Genomic DNA, 17,709 nt, shown 5'->3' with positions numbered 1-17,709 from the left:
TGTGCAGTGCTGGTTACGCTATATAGATGACCTGTTCATCATCTGGCAGGGACCTGATGAGGCATTACATGAGTTTATGCGACAATTAAACAACAACGCATATAACATCAAGTTGACATACCAGATGAGTAGGGCCGAGGTGGACTTTCTGGACATTAAGATTGAGGTGGATGCGGAGCGATATTTACAGACGGATGTGTTCAGGAAGTCCACGTCGGTCAACTCTCTTCTGCATGCGGATTCAGGCCACCCTCAGAGTACTATCAAAGCCATCCCAGTTGGTCAGCACCTCAGGATGAGGCGGATCTGCTCCTCGGCCACGAAATTTGAAGCGCAGGCTGTGGATCTTAGGTCTAGATTTCAGAATAGGGGATACAGCAATCGTAGTATTAAAAAAGGCTACTTGAGGGCCAAATATACATCACGTGAGGAACTATTGGGCCACGGAAAGGGAGGAAATAAAAGAAAGATGGAGCAACAGGACCTGGTTAGGTTCATTTCTACCTTTAATAGTGAGTGGTCTACTATGAGGAATTGTCTCCAGAAATACTGGGGTATCCTCAAAAGTGATCCATCACTTTCCAAGTGTTTGCATGAATACCCCTCGATGACTGCTAGACGAAGTAAAAGTCTGAGGGACCTTCTGGTATCTAGCCATTATGTCCCTCATCTACAGGAATATAGATTTGGATCTAGGGGTCCACCGAGGGGATGCTTTCCATGTGGCAATTGTATTGCATGCTCTAATATCAGTCGTAGCACTTCCTTTGATGCAACAAATGGTGAAAGGACTTTCACCATAAATCACTATATAACCTGTAATACTACACAGGTTGTATATTATGCTGTATGTGGCTGTCCTAAAGTCTACATTGGACTTACCTCTCGTCGCCTCGGTACCCGTGTGCGTGAACATGTACGTGACATAATAGCTGCAGTCAAAGAAATTGATCTGGTTAATTTAAAAACCATACCACGCCATTTCAAACTATTTCATGATTGCAATCCCAGGTCCTTTATGGCACGTGGGATTGATCACGTGCAATGTGGTATAAGAGGCGGGGATGTAAAACGCCTTTTGGCGCAAAGGGAATGCCGCTGGATTTCCACCTTGGGAACCATGACGCCTAAAGGTCTCAATGAGGCGCATGGGTTCTCATCATTTCTGTGATTGTTGGTTGTGGTAGAATTTTCCTGTTGTCCTTGCCCCTGATCATTGGTTTTAATTTGGTCTCTTCGTTTTATAAATTTTTAGTGCGCTTATATTTTTGTCAGCATCCATATGATACATGGCGATGGGGGACATATGGCAGAATATACATCATTCATGGACTCTACTTACCGGTTTGGTGATGATGGAGGAGCGTTGATGTCCGTTCATGGATTGTTCCACCTATAAAGAACATGATGCATGGAAGTTATATATAACACTTGTTAGCAATAGAACTGACTCCGCATTGAAATTATAGCATGTTCTAAAGATGTATTATGTAATATATATTATATTTGCCATGTGTGTGTCTTCCCAATAGGATTTTCAGTGTCGTATGTCTAATGGATGCATTGGCTAATATATTTTAAACTTTTTACTTGTATTGAAATAAAGTGTTCATATTAGGCTGTTTTTAAGTGAACAAAATCACTAGGCTTCATAGCACATTTGCACTTGTCACTTTTAAGCACTGTTTCACTTTTGCATAGTTGCACATGTAGTAATATATATATAATTACCCTTGCACTTTATTTGGCAGAGTTATCTGCTATACGCACACGATAGTTGCGTTTCGGATCCCTTCTCGTCGGCGGTCCGGTGTCATGTGAGGTGGGCGTGGCGCCGACCCGCTCATGTGACCCAGCAGTGTCTGACGAGATCGAGACTTGAGGCGCTGTATGTTTTAGTTACCTGCGGTTCACCGCAGTACACGCGCACTTTCCCCCTTTCACCTCACATGTGACTCAATTAAACAAGTATATATACCGGATGGAGAGCCGGTTTTAGCCACGCCCCCTGAGGAAGCGGCATACGTGAACGCGAAACGTGCGTTGGGGTACGGGACTGGGACCTGGTTTGGACACCTGTCATGATCTCCATGGCCAGAGAACTAGCATAAGCCTATATAGGAACAAGCTCTTGGAAGATGGTAACTGTACTGACCATGAACTAAACCTACCGCACAACTAGAAGTAGCCAGGTAGCATGTCCTACTTTTTATCCCTATATGCCCAGCGCCGGCCGGAGAACTAAATAATGCTAGCAGAGGGAAATATAAGACCTGACTCACCTCTAGAGAAATGCCCAAAAAGGAGACAGAGGCCCCCCACATATATTGGCGGTGATTTTAGATGAAATAACAAACGCAGCAGGAAAATAGTTTTAGCAAATTTGAGGTCCGCTTTCTAGATAGCAGAAGACAGAAAGCACACTTTCATGGTCAGTAGAAAACCCTAACAAAACACCATCCAGAAATTACTTTAGGACTCTGGCATTAACTCATAATACCAGAGTGGCAATTCCTGATCAACAAGAGCTTTCCAGACACAGTAACGAAACTGCAGCTGTGAACTGGAACCAAAAAACAAAAACAAACAAGGACGAAAGTCCAACTTATCTAGTAGATGTCTGGGAGCAGGAACAAGCACAGAGAGGCTTCTGATAACATTGTTGACCGGCAAGCAACTAACAGAGAAGCCAGGTTATATAGCGACACCCAGATCTGATGAGAACAGGTGAACAGGGAAGATGATGACACAAGTTCAATTCCACCAGTAGCCACCGGGGGAGCCCAGAATCCAAATTCACAACAGTACCCCCCCCTCAAGGAGGGGGCACCGAACCCTCACCAGAACCACCAGGGCGATCAGGATGGGCCCTATGAAAGGCACGAACCAGATCGGAGGCATGAACATCAGATGCAGTGACCCAAGAATTATCCTCCTGGCCGTATCCCTTCCACTTGACCAGATACTGGAGTCTCCGTCTGGAAACACGGGAGTCTAGGATTTTCTCCACAACGTACTCCAACTCACCCTCAACCAACACCGGAGCAGGAGGCTCAACGGAAGGCACAACCGGTGCCTCATACCTGCGCAATAACGACCGATGAAAAACGTTATGAATAGAAAAGGATGCAGGGAGGTCTAAACGGAAGGAAACAGGGTTAAGAATCTCCAATATTTTATACGGACCGATGAACCGAGGCTTAAACTTAGGAGATGAGACCCTCATAGGGACAAAACGAGAAGACAACCACACCAAATCTCCAACACAAAGCCGAGGACCAACACGACGGTGACGGTTGGCAAAAAGCTGAGTCTTCTCCTGGGACAACTTCAAATTGTCCATCACCTGCCCCCAGATATGATGCAATCTCTCCACCACCGCATCCACTCCAGGACAATCCGAGGATTCCACCTGACCGGAGGAAAATCGAGGATGGAACCCCGAATTACAGAAAAACGGGGACACCAAGGTGGCAGAGCTGGCCCGATTATTGAGGGCGAACTCCGCCAATGGCAAAAAAGCAACCCAATCATCCTGGTCAGCAGACACAAAACACCTCAGATATGTCTCCAGGGTCTGATTAGTCCGCTCGGTCTGGCCATTAGTCTGAGGGTGAAAAGCAGACGAAAAAGACAAATCTATGCCCATCCTAGCACAGAATGCCCGCCAAAATCTAGACACAAATTGGGTTCCTCTGTCAGAAACGATATTCTCAGGAATACCATGCAAACGAACAACATTTTGAAAAAACAGGGGAACCAACTCGGAAGAAGAAGGCAATTTGGGCAGGGGAACCAAATGGACCATCTTAGAAAAACGGTCACACACCACCCAGATGACAGACATCTTCTGGGAAACAGGCAGATCTGAAATAAAATCCATCGAGATGTGCGTCCAAGGCCTCTTAGGAATAGGCAAGGGCAACAATAATCCACTAGCCCGAGAACAACAAGGCTTGGCCCGAGCACAAACGTCACAAGACTGCACAAAGCCTCGCACATCTCGTGACAGGGAAGGCCACCAGAAGGATCTTGCCACCAAATCCCTGGTACCAAAAATTCCTGGATGACCTGCCAATGCAGAAGAATGCACCTCAGAGATGACTCTACTGGTCCAATCATCAGGAACAAACAGCCTATCAGGCGGACAACGATCCGGTCTATCCGCCTGAAACTCCTGCAAGGCCCGCCGCAGGTCTGGAGAAACGGCTGACAAAATAACTCCATCCTTAAGGATACCTGTGGGCTCAGAGTTGCCGGGTGAATCAGGCTCAAAACTCCTAGAAAGGGCATCCGCCTTAACATTCTTAGAACCCGGTAGGTATGACACCACAAAATTAAACCGAGAAAAAAATAATGACCAGCGCGCCTGTCTAGGATTCAGGCGCCTGGCGGTCTCAAGATAAATCAAATTTTTGTGGTCAGTCAATACCACCACCTGATGTCTGGCCCCCTCAAGCCAATGGCGCCACTCCTCAAACGCCCACTTCATGGCCAAAAGCTCCCGATTCCCAACATCATAATTCCGCTCAGCGGGCGAAAATTTACGGGAAAAGAAGGCACAAGGCCTCATCACGGAGCAGTCAGAACTTTTCTGCGACAACACTGCCCCAGCTCCGATCTCAGAAGCGTCGACCTCAACCTGAAAAGGAAGAGCCACATCAGGCTGACGCAACACAGGGGCAGAAGAAAAACGGCGCTTAAGCTCCTGAAAGGCCTCCACAGCATCAGGGGACCAATTAGCAACATCAGCACCCTGTCTAGTCAAATCGGTCAATGGCTTAACGACATCCGAAAAACCAGAAATAAATCGACGATAAAAGTTGGCAAAGCCCAAAAATTTCTGAAGACTTTTAAGAGAAGAGGGCTGCGTCCAATCACAAATAGCTTGAACCTTGACAGGATCCATCTCAATGGAAGAGGGAGAAAAAATATATCCCAAAAAGGAAATTCTCTGAACCCCAAATACGCACTTAGAACCCTTGACACACAGAGAATTAGACCGCAAAACCTGAAAAACCCTCTTAACTTGCTGGACATGAGAGTCCCAGTCATCCGAAAAAATCAGAATATCATCCAGATACACTATCATAAATTTATCCAAAAAATCGCGGAAAATATCATGCATAAAGGACTGGAAGACTGAAGGGGCATTAGAAAGACCAAAAGGCATCACCAAATACTCAAAGTGGCCCTCGGGCGTATTAAATGCGGTTTTCCACTCATCCCCCTGCCTGATCCGCACCAAATTATACGCCCCACGGAGATCAATCTTAGAGAACCACTTGGCCCCCTTTATGCGAGCAAACAAATCAGTCAGCAACGGCAATGGGTATTGATATTTAACCGTGATTTTATTCAAAAGCCGATAATCAATACATGGTCTCAAAGAGCCGTCTTTTTTTGACACAAAGAAAAAACCGGCTCCTAAGGGAGATGACGATGGACGAATATGTCCCTTTTCCAAGGACTCCTTTATATATTCTCGCATAGCAGCATGTTCAGGCACAGACAGATTAAATAAACGACCCTTTGGGTATTTACTACCCGGAATTAAATCTATAGCACAATCGCACTCACGGTGCGGAGGTAGTGAACCCAGCTTGGGTTCTTCAAAGACGTCACGATAATCAGACAGGAACTCAGGGATTTCAGAGGGAATAGATGATGAAATGGAAACCAAAGGTACGTCCCCATGAGTCCCCCTACATCCCCAGCTCAACACAGACATAGCTCTCCAGTCAAGGACTGGGTTGTGAGACTGCAGCCATGGCAATCCTAGCACCAAATCATCATGTAGATTATACAGCACCAGAAAACGAATAGTCTCCTGGTGATCCGGATTAATACGCATAGTTACTTGTGTCCAGTATTGTGGTTTATTATTAGCCAATGGGGTGGAGTCAATCCCCTTCAGAGGAATAAGAGTCTCCAAAGGCTCTAAATCATACCCACAACGATTGGCAAAGGACCAATCCATAAGACTCAAAGCGGCGCCAGAGTCGATATAGGCGTCCGTGGTAATAGATGACAAAGAGCAAATCAGGGTCACAGACAAAATAAATTTAGACTGTAAAGTGCCAATGGAAACGGATTTATCAAGCTTTTTAGTACGCTTAGAGCATGCTGATATAACATGAGTAGAATCCCCACAATAGAAACACAACCCATTTTTCCGTCTAAAATTCTGCCGCTCGCTTCTGGACAGAATTCTATCACACTGCATGCTTTCTGGCGTCTTCTCAGTGGACACCGCCAGATGGTGCACTGGTTTGCGCTCCCGCAGACGCCTATCGATCTGAATGGCCATTGTCATGGACTCATTCAGACCCGCAGGCACAGGGAACCCCACCATAACATCCTTAATGGCATCAGAGAGACCCTCTCTGAAAGTAGCCGCCAAGGCACACTCATTCCACTGAGTAAGCACAGACCATTTACGGAATCTTTGGCAGTAAATTTCAGCTTCATCTTGCCCCTGCGATAGGGACATCAAAGTTTTTTCTGCCTGAAGTTCCAAATGAGGTTCCTCATAGAGCAACCCCAAGGCCAGAAAAAACGCATCCACATTGCGCAACGCAGGATCCCCTGGTGCCAATGAAAAAGCCCAGTCTTGAGGGTCGCCGCGGAGCAAGGAAATCACAATCCCAACCTGCTGTGCAGGGTCTCCAGCAGAACGAGATTTCAGGGACAAAAATAACTTGCAATTATTTCTAAAATTCTGAAAGCCAGATCTATTCCCTGAGAAGAATTCCGGCAAAGGAATTCTCGGCTCTGATACCGGAGCATGAACAACAAAATCTTGCAAACTTTGTACTTTCGTGGCGAGATTATTCAAACCTGCAGTTACACTCTGAAGATCCATTATAGACAGGTGCACACAGAGCCATTCAAAGATTAGAAGGAGAGAGAAAAAAAAGAAAGACTGCAGCATAGACAGACTGGCAAGTGATCCAATTAAGAGCACAAAAAAAAAAAAAAAAAAAAAAAAAAAAAACTCTCAGCAGACTTCTTATTTCTCTCCTTTCTCAGCCAAGGATTTTAACCCTTTAGTGGGCCGGTCAAACTGTCATGATCTCCATGGCCAGAGAACTAGCATAAGCCTATATAGGAACAAGCTCTTGGAAGATGGTAACTGTACTGACCATGAACTAAACCTACCGCACAACTAGAAGTAGCCAGGTAGCATGTCCTACTTTTTATCCCTATATGCCCAGCGCCGGCCGGAGAACTAAATAATGCTAGCAGAGGGAAATATAAGACCTGACTCACCTCTAGAGAAATGCCCAAAAAGGAGACAGAGGCCCCCCACATATATTGGCGGTGATTTTAGATGAAATAACAAACGCAGCAGGAAAATAGTTTTAGCAAATTTGAGGTCCGCTTTCTAGATAGCAGAAGACAGAAAGCACACTTTCATGGTCAGTAGAAAACCCTAACAAAACACCATCCAGAAATTACTTTAGGACTCTGGCATTAACTCATAATACCAGAGTGGCAATTCCTGATCAACAAGAGCTTTCCAGACACAGTAACGAAACTGCAGCTGTGAACTGGAACCAAAAAACAAAAACAAACAAGGACGAAAGTCCAACTTATCTAGTAGATGTCTGGGAGCAGGAACAAGCACAGAGAGGCTTCTGATAACATTGTTGACCGGCAAGCAACTAACAGAGAAGCCAGGTTATATAGCGACACCCAGATCTGATGAGAACAGGTGAACAGGGAAGATGATGACACAAGTTCAATTCCACCAGTAGCCACCGGGGGAGCCCAGAATCCAAATTCACAACAGACACCCCTGTACATATGGGTAATTAGTACATTTACCTTCATTTACACAGTTAGTATAAGTTTTTCTGTGGCGCACTATGATGGTAGTCATTGTGGTAATTTAGCCATGCAACTTAGCATTTAACCCTGTCATGTGCTTCAGTTTTTTGAGCCTTTCTTTCTGTTGGTAGTCTTTTGACAGCCTTTTGTTACCTCTCAAACCTCTGTGTCCCATCATGTGTTCCAGTCCATGGGTTGCACCAGTATAGTCACTGTTTAGTTACCTAGTGGATCTACTTATAAATATGTATTGTATTATGTCTAATCATGTACTGTATTGCATAGTTGTGTCCAAAGTATTATTTAGTTTGGTCTTGCAATAAAGGATATTTTCATTATATCCAGGCTTAAGATGACTCGTTTTTCTCCTGTTTAAACTTACCTATATATACAGTATGATGGCCCCAGCCCCCATATATACAGTATGATGGCCCCAGCCCCCATATATACAGTATGATGGCCCCAGCCCCCATATATATAGTATGATGGCCCCAGTTCCCCCATATGTATAGTATGATGGCCCCAGTTCCTACATATATAAAGTAAAACAGGTATGTTTCCACGCTCTATATACCCCAGGTCTACTCGCTTTCCCCCTTTGTCGGTATGTCCTGCGGTGGACATCTTCACTAGGTTAGTGATGGAGGATTTTCAACAGATGTCAACATACCGTGTGAATGACAACCTCACGGCTAAACAACGGATGGCCTTAAGGGATCTAAAAAGCTATAAAGACATAGTTATAAAACCTGCCGACAAGGGGGGAAACATAGTTATTTGGCCACAGGGGATGTATGAGAGGGAGGCATACAGGCAGTTGAGAGACAAAAAAACGTACTGCCGTCTGGATCGTAACCCCCTAACTTCTTTTTCTGCAGAACTTGATTTGATTCTGCAGCGAGCTTTTGAAAGGGGAGTTATTCCCAAGAAAGTTGTGGATGGTCTCCTTACCAGAAACCCAAAAGTTCCTACAATCTACTTTACACCTAAAATTCATAAAGACCCAATTTCCCCACCAGGACGACCTATAGTGTCAGGTCTGGGTGGATTGTGCGAGCCAATTTGCAAATTCATAGACTATTACTTAAAGCCATTGGTAGAATCTCTGCCTTCCTATGCGCGAGACACTATGGATGTGCTAGCCAGAATTGATGGCATGTCCTTGGATAGGGAGATGATACTTGTGACAGCAGACATAGAGTCACTGTATACGTGCATCCGACACAGTGACGGTTTGGAAGCCTGCCGGTTCTTCCTTACTAATAGCAACTGGGATGGCCCTTTGTGTGAGTTCATTCTGGAGCTGCTACATTATATTCTTACACACAACTTCTTTGTGTTTCGAGACGTTTTTTACCTGCAGCAATGCGGCACTGCCATGGGCGCGGCCTGTGCGCCTTCTTTCGCTAACCTTTTTCTTGGGTTCTGGGAGAGGGGTATTTTTGGGGGGGAGGGCGCCCAGGCCGCGGACCATGTGCAGTGCTGGTTGCGCTATATAGACGATCTATTTATAGTATGGCAGGGTAGTGAGGAGCAGCTCCGGAACTTTATGGATGGGTTGAACTCGAACCATTTTAACATCAGACTTACGTATAAATATAGCAGGACCGAGGTGGACTTCCTGGACGTCAAAATATTGGTTGATGGAAATTTACATCTACAGACGGACGTCTACCGTAAGCCCACCTCGGTTAATGCACTGCTACATGCGAGTTCAAGCCATCCTGGATCCACCATTAGGGCCATCCCAGTGGGCCAATTCCTCAGAATGAGGCGCATCTGCTCATCTGAGGAATTTTTCGAAGCTCAGGCGGCGGACCTCCGTGACAGGTTTCGGATGCGCGGATACAGTGAACGCTGTATAAAACGGGGCTATCTGCGGGCAAAGAGTAATAGCCGTCCATCCTTGCTACATGGCCAAGCTAAAACTAGACAGAGCAGTGATCAGATTAGATTTATTTCTACTTACAATAGCCGTTGGACACAGATGAGGGAAATCCTTAAATGACACTGGAATGTGCTACAAACGGATCCTGCTCTGTCAAAACATCTACCCAAAGACCCACTTATGACAGCGAGAAGAAGTCAAAATCTGGGAGATATGCTTGTGCGTAGTCATTACGTTCCTGAAATGCGTAATCCCTTTAACTCCCGTGGACCACCACAGGGTTGTTTTCCCTGTGGGAAGTGTTTGTCCTGTAGGAACACACTGAGAACATCCACCTTTGTCTCCTCGGACGGTATGCGTAGTTTTGGTATCAGGCAATACATAACCTGTGCAACTACACAGGTTATCTATTACGCCACCTGCGGCTGTCATAAAATCTACATATTTTTGACATCACGCCAGCTGAGAATACGCACTCGAGAGCACGTGCGGGATATACTAGCTGCAGCCTCGGTGGAAGACCTGTCTCTGCTTAAGACCATACCTAGGCACTTTAGAGTATTTCATCAAAGTGATCCAAGGACGTTTATGGTCAGGGGTATCCAGCATATCCAGCTTGGGATCCGTGGTGGGGACATTAAGCGGGTGTTGGCCCAGAAGGAATGTAGATGGATCACTATCCTGGGTACTATGTCCCCCCACGGACTCAATGAGTCACAGGGGTTTGCATCTTTCCTCTGACCTATAACATCTTTTAGTTGTACCATGCTATCCCGATTATCTGTTATCGCTGTCCGATGTTTTAGTTGGTTTTATTTGTTGTCTTAAGTGTTGTTTACTTACTGTTTTTATTTCCTTTTTGTAGTGATTACATGTAATACATTGATGTACCCGTTCCCGTTTTTTGTACTGGTGGTTTCGTGTGGAGGAGCTATGTCCACTGCTCTCTGAGTATCTATCCATAAGCAACTGTCTGCATATCCTCGTTCTAACTTCCATTGAAGATATGCAGTATCCAGAGAAAGAAGAAGAGAGAAAAAATATGATTTTGTGACATATGTGGAAAATCTTTCCTACACTTTTGGGTGGATGTTTACCAGGTCTAAGATTCTATACTTTCTGATTTTTAGCATAATATATACAGTAGTGATTTTGTATATTTTGCGTATACATACTGCGCAGATTATCCATGCGCCTGGGTGCCTGTACAGTGGTATAGTGGTACAGTTTGTAGTATTCTTTTACTTTTGGGCTACATATACCAATTATTGTGCAGGCACTTATGCGTTGGGTTGCCTATATCCCCATAGTCTATGTATGCTCTTGTTGTCATGTGTCCTGATGGTCTGTCTGCAGCGGTGACCTGGCGCCGGCCGCTGTCTGTTGGACTGACCGCGGGACCTAGACATATCAGGGGCATCCTTCCTATTGGGCAGAGTTTACTATGCACACAATTTTGTAATTTATGTATCATGCATTTTTTGGTTACCCTTTTTGATTGTATTGTTTATTGCTGTAAATGTGCTATTTGCTATTTTTAGAAGTATACTGCGTTATCCGCATATGCCACTTTATATTTCTATGGCTTTTTCCCTCTTCTTGGTTACCATGCGCTTGATATACCAGATGATCGCTCCTGTTCCGATGCCCCTCCTGCTCTGTCTTGCTGCGTGTGCGAGCTGGCGCCGGCCGTGCCACGTGACTGTCACTGGGAGGTGGGGCTATGGAGGGGATCTTGCAGTCTGGACATAGGCAGGAGCGCATGCGCCATGGACGCTTCCTCATTGGTATATTTATGTCAGGTGATTCGCTACACCTGACATATAAGGAGGGTATTTCCTACAAGTAAAACCACGCCCCCTGAAGAAGGTGATCTCGCACCGAAACGTGCGTAGGGGTGAGAGCACGGTCGCGCCGGTCCATGACACACTATGGGTAAATATTTGTGTTAGGCTGTGTTTATTTTACTCTATTGTTTACCATTGTTCCACCTTGACACTTAGGGGATTACTTATTAGCTACTGTTTGAATTGGTTGTAGGTTTCGGCCAGTGATTCTATCTGGCTGTCAGTAACAGGTGTTAGGTTACTATTATGTGTGATCAACCAGTATATTGTCTTGTAGCGTAGCCTGCCCTATATACCACTACTTACCTATTCTATGTAGCGCCCTGTCTATCTTATGTGCCTTAAGTTGGATACATATATATATACAGAAGCCATATTTACAACAGGACCTATATATACTGACTAGGTGCACCGTTTGCTCTCTTATCCTTGGAGTGTCGTTTTTATCACTTTATAGGTGTTATATTATTACTGTATTGCTCACGGCTATGTGCACATTGTGTGCACAATATTGATTTTATGTTTGTATTTACTATTTAATAAAGCGTCTACAAAATTTTGCAATTATTGGCATTTTGACTCTATTTTTCTCCGTTTCGCTAATTATTTGAGTCGTTTCTTGCCCTATACTCTAGAATGCAATTTAGCATTTATATGCAACTATGTGTATGCTAATTATTGTACTATAAATATGTTTTGGGGACTATTTGTACAATATATAAAGTATGATGGCCCCAGCCCCCATATATACAGTATTACAGTATGATGGCCCCAGTTCCCCCCATATATACAGTATGATGGCCCCAGCCGACCTATATATACAGTATGATGGCCCCAGCCCCATATATATTGTAGGATGGCCCCATAGCCCATTCATACAACAAATAATGAAGTTTATACTCACATCATCCTGATTCCTGGCATTAAAGCCTCCGTCTTCTCTTCTGGCCTGTAGAGCGGTGCAAGACAATGACGTCATCAGACCCCCTGTATGAGCACGCTGAGGTCTCACAAGCCGCGGTCTGCAGATTTGAAGACAGACTTATGCGCTTGGCTGTGTCTGTTAGCGGCCACTTCAGGACAGCAGACATGGCCGTGCGCAGTTTACTCTGCGCGGCCATCAGTCGGCCGGCCCTGCACAGCTGCTGGGGGCATTTGCCTCCCTGCCACCCTGGCCAAGCCAGCCCCTGCTTAGCCATGAAATGGGCTGTTAGTATGATGGCTCTGCTTCAGCATCAGTATCAACATACAGGACTCAGAATTGTTATACTGTGCACAGACGCCTGTACAATCTCTCTCTCCTTCCAATACAAACTGCCACAGAGCTATGCAATGGCCTTAATGTGCCAAGCCTGGCACTGCCTGTCCTTTTATAATCTCTGATGCTGTCAGACGGCCAGCCAATCACAGTACTGTCACTACCAAGATGGCAACAGTATTACAGTGACACACAGGCAATCCCCCATGCTTTTTGGCTGTGTAACAAGCGGCAATGATGCAGGGCGGGGATTCGATTTGAATTCAAGCACCGCCCATCACTCGCCGAGTAACAATGACATCCGAGCACCGTGATACTTGAGTGATAACTGAAAACCACCGATCACGTTCATTCATTCCTAATAGATAGATAAAAAATAGAAAAAGCAGCCAGCACTCCAAAATTTGCTAAAAACAAGTCCACTTAATTTTGGTAAATATTGGAGTGCTGCTGGCTTTTTCTTTTTTAATTTATTTTTGCAAAAAGTGGATGTTTTGCATGGGAGAACCCACACCCAACAAATGTATAAAAAGCAGCTCTGGCAAAAATTAAAAAAAAAACTAAAATTTTCAGTTTCTCTGATTTTTCTTTTTATAGGTATATTTTTAATAAAATGTACATTGTATATTGTTATTTTATGGTATAAACTACTGACAGCATGTCTCCAGAATTCAAAATTAAAAATGTTGTATTTTTTGCAGCAAATTAAAAATTATCAAAATAACAAAAAAGAAGCAGTGATTTTAGACCTCAAATAATGCAAAGAAAACAAGTTCATAATCATTTAGAAACAACAATACTAATGTTTTACCTCAGAAAGAGTTCAGAAATCAATATTTTGTGGAATAATTATGATTTTAATCACAGCTTTCATGGGTCTTGATCACCTAATCAGAAGCACATTAAGTAGAATGAGGTGTACTCTGGCTGGAATTCAACTGACACTGGAATGGAATGGAGAGATGGTGATTTTTAGAAAACTGTGCAGTGGTCTCTAAATTTTTGCCAGAGCTACTGCTGTATGCTGCTGAGATGATGCAAATGAGCTTCTTACAGTGAGAGAAAATGAACATGTCCATGGAGTCCTTCAGTGCAAAAAGAGTCCAACTGACAGAGTAGTCCCTGCCCTCCCAGCAGGAGAATACCCAGCTTCAGTGCGTCATGTAGCTCAGATGATTCAAAATAGCTTATTTCTCTCCCTCTCTTCTCTCTCCTCTCTATCTTCTCTCTCCTCTCTCTCTTCTCTCTCCTCTCTCTCTCGTCCGACTACCTGGCCATCGAGTACATGTGTCTCGGAAAAATGCTTGAGTCCTTCATTGACTTATGTTGTGATTGGTACACGACTCTAACAGATCCGAGCGTTCGACCTGCTCATTTTGAGTAATGAGCATTTGAGCAGTTTACTGCTCGATCATTACTATTCCTTAGGCCTCTTTCACTCGTCAGTGTCTCCGGTACATGTACTGACAGTTTTCTCACATACTGGAGACACTGACACACGTAGACCCATTCAGAATGGGTCTATGCACATGTTTCCGTGTTTTCACGGACCGTGTGTCCGTGTTGAAAACACAGAGACATGTCCGCTTATCTCCGCCAGCACGGTCCACAAAGCGTCCCGCACACGTGCACACGGAGAACAGTGTGCACTCTCCTCAGTGTGCACGTACCGCGGTAGGAGAGACAGCGCTACAGTAAGCGCTGTCCCCCCTGCGTGTGGTGCTGAAGGTGGCATTCATCTCTTCTCCCCTGCAGGAGAGAAGAGATGAAAAATCGAGTTTTTGTTCTTTTTTGTTAAAAATAAAGTTTGGGGGTCACCTCCCACCTCCCATCCCCCGTGCGCCCGCCCGCTTGCAGAGAAATACTCACCCAGCTCCCGCGATGTCTCCTCTCAGCGACGGCAGCCTGTCCTGTGTGAACGGTCACGTGGTACCGCTCATTACAGTGATGAATATGCACATATTCATCACTGTAATGAGCGGTACCACGTGACCGCTCACACAGGACAAGCAGCCGACTCTGAGAGGAGACAACGCGGGAGCTGGGTGAGGAGGTGACCCCCAAACTTTATTTTTAACAAAAAAAACTTGATCATTCATCTCTTCTCTCCTGCAAGCGCTGCTTTCAGTCGAGCCGGACAGAAGGGATGAATGCCGGCTTCAGCACCACAAGCAGGGGACAACGCTTACTGTAGCGCTGTCTCTCCTGCACGGTCCGTGTGGTCCTCAAGCGGTACACGGGCGGCACACGGCTGCCACACGTGTGCCACACTGATGTGACACATGAGCACACGGACACACGGATAACTCCGGTACCGGAATTATCTGGATGTGTGAAACCGGCCTTAGATAAATGTTTTCCTTAGGTATCAGGTGATTGCCAGCATGCTTAGATAGGCCAAAATTCAGTTCTTGATTATCGAATTATCGTCTAAAGGCACCTTAAAGAGTAACTAAACTTTTGGAAGATTTTTTATGTTTTAAGTGCTATAATTCTGAACAGGTCAGTGAGAATCTAGGCCCTGAGAGTCCCACTAATTGCTCAAAAAATATCTTAGAGCACAGCTCAGATGACAGGAGTGCACACAAGAAGGACTATGGGCGAACCAGAAAGTTATAGGCTTGTGTCTCTTGAGCTACACACTTTTCATAGGTATTTTGAGCAATTTGCTCAGAATTAAAGTACCTAAAACAATTAAAATACTTCCTAGATATAAATTAATCTTTAATTGTTTAATACTGTTAGTACCTGCATCTTATCAATACTGTGGCTCCTGTATGGTCAGCAGTCTAATTATGGATGGCAAAAACTACAACTCCTATCAGCTCCTTACAATTGTTAAAAATCATACTTGTAGTTGCCTTTTATGTTTTACAAATACATGTGGCAGGTACTGACCTGACATTCTAATTGACTGATGTACTAAGTTTAGTGCTGTATTTAAATTCTGAAATTCTGTTTCTGTATTTCTGCACTGATAATGATTTTTCTGATGTCTTTATGTTCTAATAGAGGTTCTAGTGCTGTATTCATGTATTGATGGTGATTCTGGTGATGCATTCTTGTATTGATGGTGGTTCTGGTGATGTATTCATGCATTGAATGGTGTTCTGGTGATGTATTCATGTACTGATTGTTTTGTTGTATTCATGTACTAATGATTTTTTTTGCTGTATCCATATCATATTCAATTTTTATTTTTGATTGTCCTGAGTTAGGAGTTGGTGTGACTCCGAAACATGTTGACAATAAATCTGCATCTCACTAACATTACGGGATTGTCATTTCTCTAGTAAGCGCAGAATAACTTCCATTTACCTGACATTATTTCCTGGCAATTCTTTGTAAGCTGCAGTATCTAAATTACAGGCATTTCAGGTGTTGTGTCCTTAGTATGCAGTAGACCTTTAGATTTAGAAAGATTTTAGACCACCTCTCCCCTGCAAAAAGGGTGCACAGGGCCACTCTTCTCTAAGTTAGTGGAATTTCCCATTTATTTAGAATATATGCAGATGATTTTAAAGTTTTAATAAATTAACCTATAGAAATTCAATATCCTACATTGAGACACATCACCAGAGTAATAAGGGAAGCAAGGTATCAGTCTATCAGCAGAAGCTAACCCTTTTTCATGGACCTGTTACCTCCAACCTGGAGCTGACAAAGAGTTATTTTATTATTATATGTTTATTGGGTTTCATATAAAATGCACAAGTAAAACGAATAGCAGTGTAATATACAAGAAGAAAGCATACATATGTACAGCACATAAAACTCTACAGGAACAGAAAATTATCAATGACTTAATGTTTTATGTTTTCCAAGTACGAAAATTAAGTACTGTATTGTTAAAACGGATTTTGTGTTAAAAGTATTTTTTTTGTTGTTGTTTTTCATTTCTCCATATCACAATCTATGGGGGTGGGTTTACCTAGTATTTTAATTTTGACTCTTATGATACGGAAACTGCTGTAAAATTGAAACAATAGTAATTTAAAGTCTTAAAAAGTCTCAATGACCAGTGCAAAAATTGTAAGATTACTAATTTTGCAAGTTAATAAAGATCGTGATATGATGAAAAAAAAAATGCAATATTTTTATTATATTTATGTAAAATAAAAAAATGATTTAAACTACTGGTTATTTTTGATGATTCTATCTCTTTAAAGGAAAATCAATAGCAAACATATATAAAAGGTGGTCTAATGACAAGGACAATTTCTGATCAAAGATGATTGATAATGCTGAAGATCCCTCACAGGCGGGATGTTATTAAGCAGGAGGAGCTGTGGGTGGTCTTAAACAGTGGTCTACAGATTTGTGCAACAAGAGTAAATTGATTCATGCTTATTATTTGATTATATGGAGGGTCAAGTAAAAGTGTACAGTAATAGCTGAGTAGACATGTGAATATGTACGAAGAGCTGAACGCAAACAGTGAAATACATTTGGCATCCTACCACAACTCATGCAAGGAATTTCTACTCTAGATAACATTGACCCTCACTCTATGCTAGACCATCATGGAACCCAAGACCATTACCAGTATTTCCACTAATAATACTACATCCTAGATTAGCAAGGATACCATGTATTGCAATGTTTTAGCTACTAAGACACACTAAACCGCAAGGGTTATTACCTTTTACATATAGCCACCCAAGAATATAGACACTTTAGACTATCAGCATCTAAAATTAATATCAAGTCCTGACTCTGAAAAATGTAAAGGCTCATATATGTACTTTAGAGTTCATGAATAGTATTGAGCGATACCTTCCGATATTTGAAAGTATCGGTATCGGATTGGATCGGCCGATATCCAAAAAATATCGGATATCGCCGATACCGATACCTGATACCAATGCAGGTCAATGGGACAC

This window comes from Ranitomeya variabilis, chromosome 2 (assembly GCF_051348905.1).
Source record: "Ranitomeya variabilis isolate aRanVar5 chromosome 2, aRanVar5.hap1, whole genome shotgun sequence".
Lineage (NCBI taxonomy): Eukaryota > Metazoa > Chordata > Amphibia > Anura > Dendrobatidae > Ranitomeya > Ranitomeya variabilis.
This window is presented reverse-complemented; position numbering follows the sequence as displayed.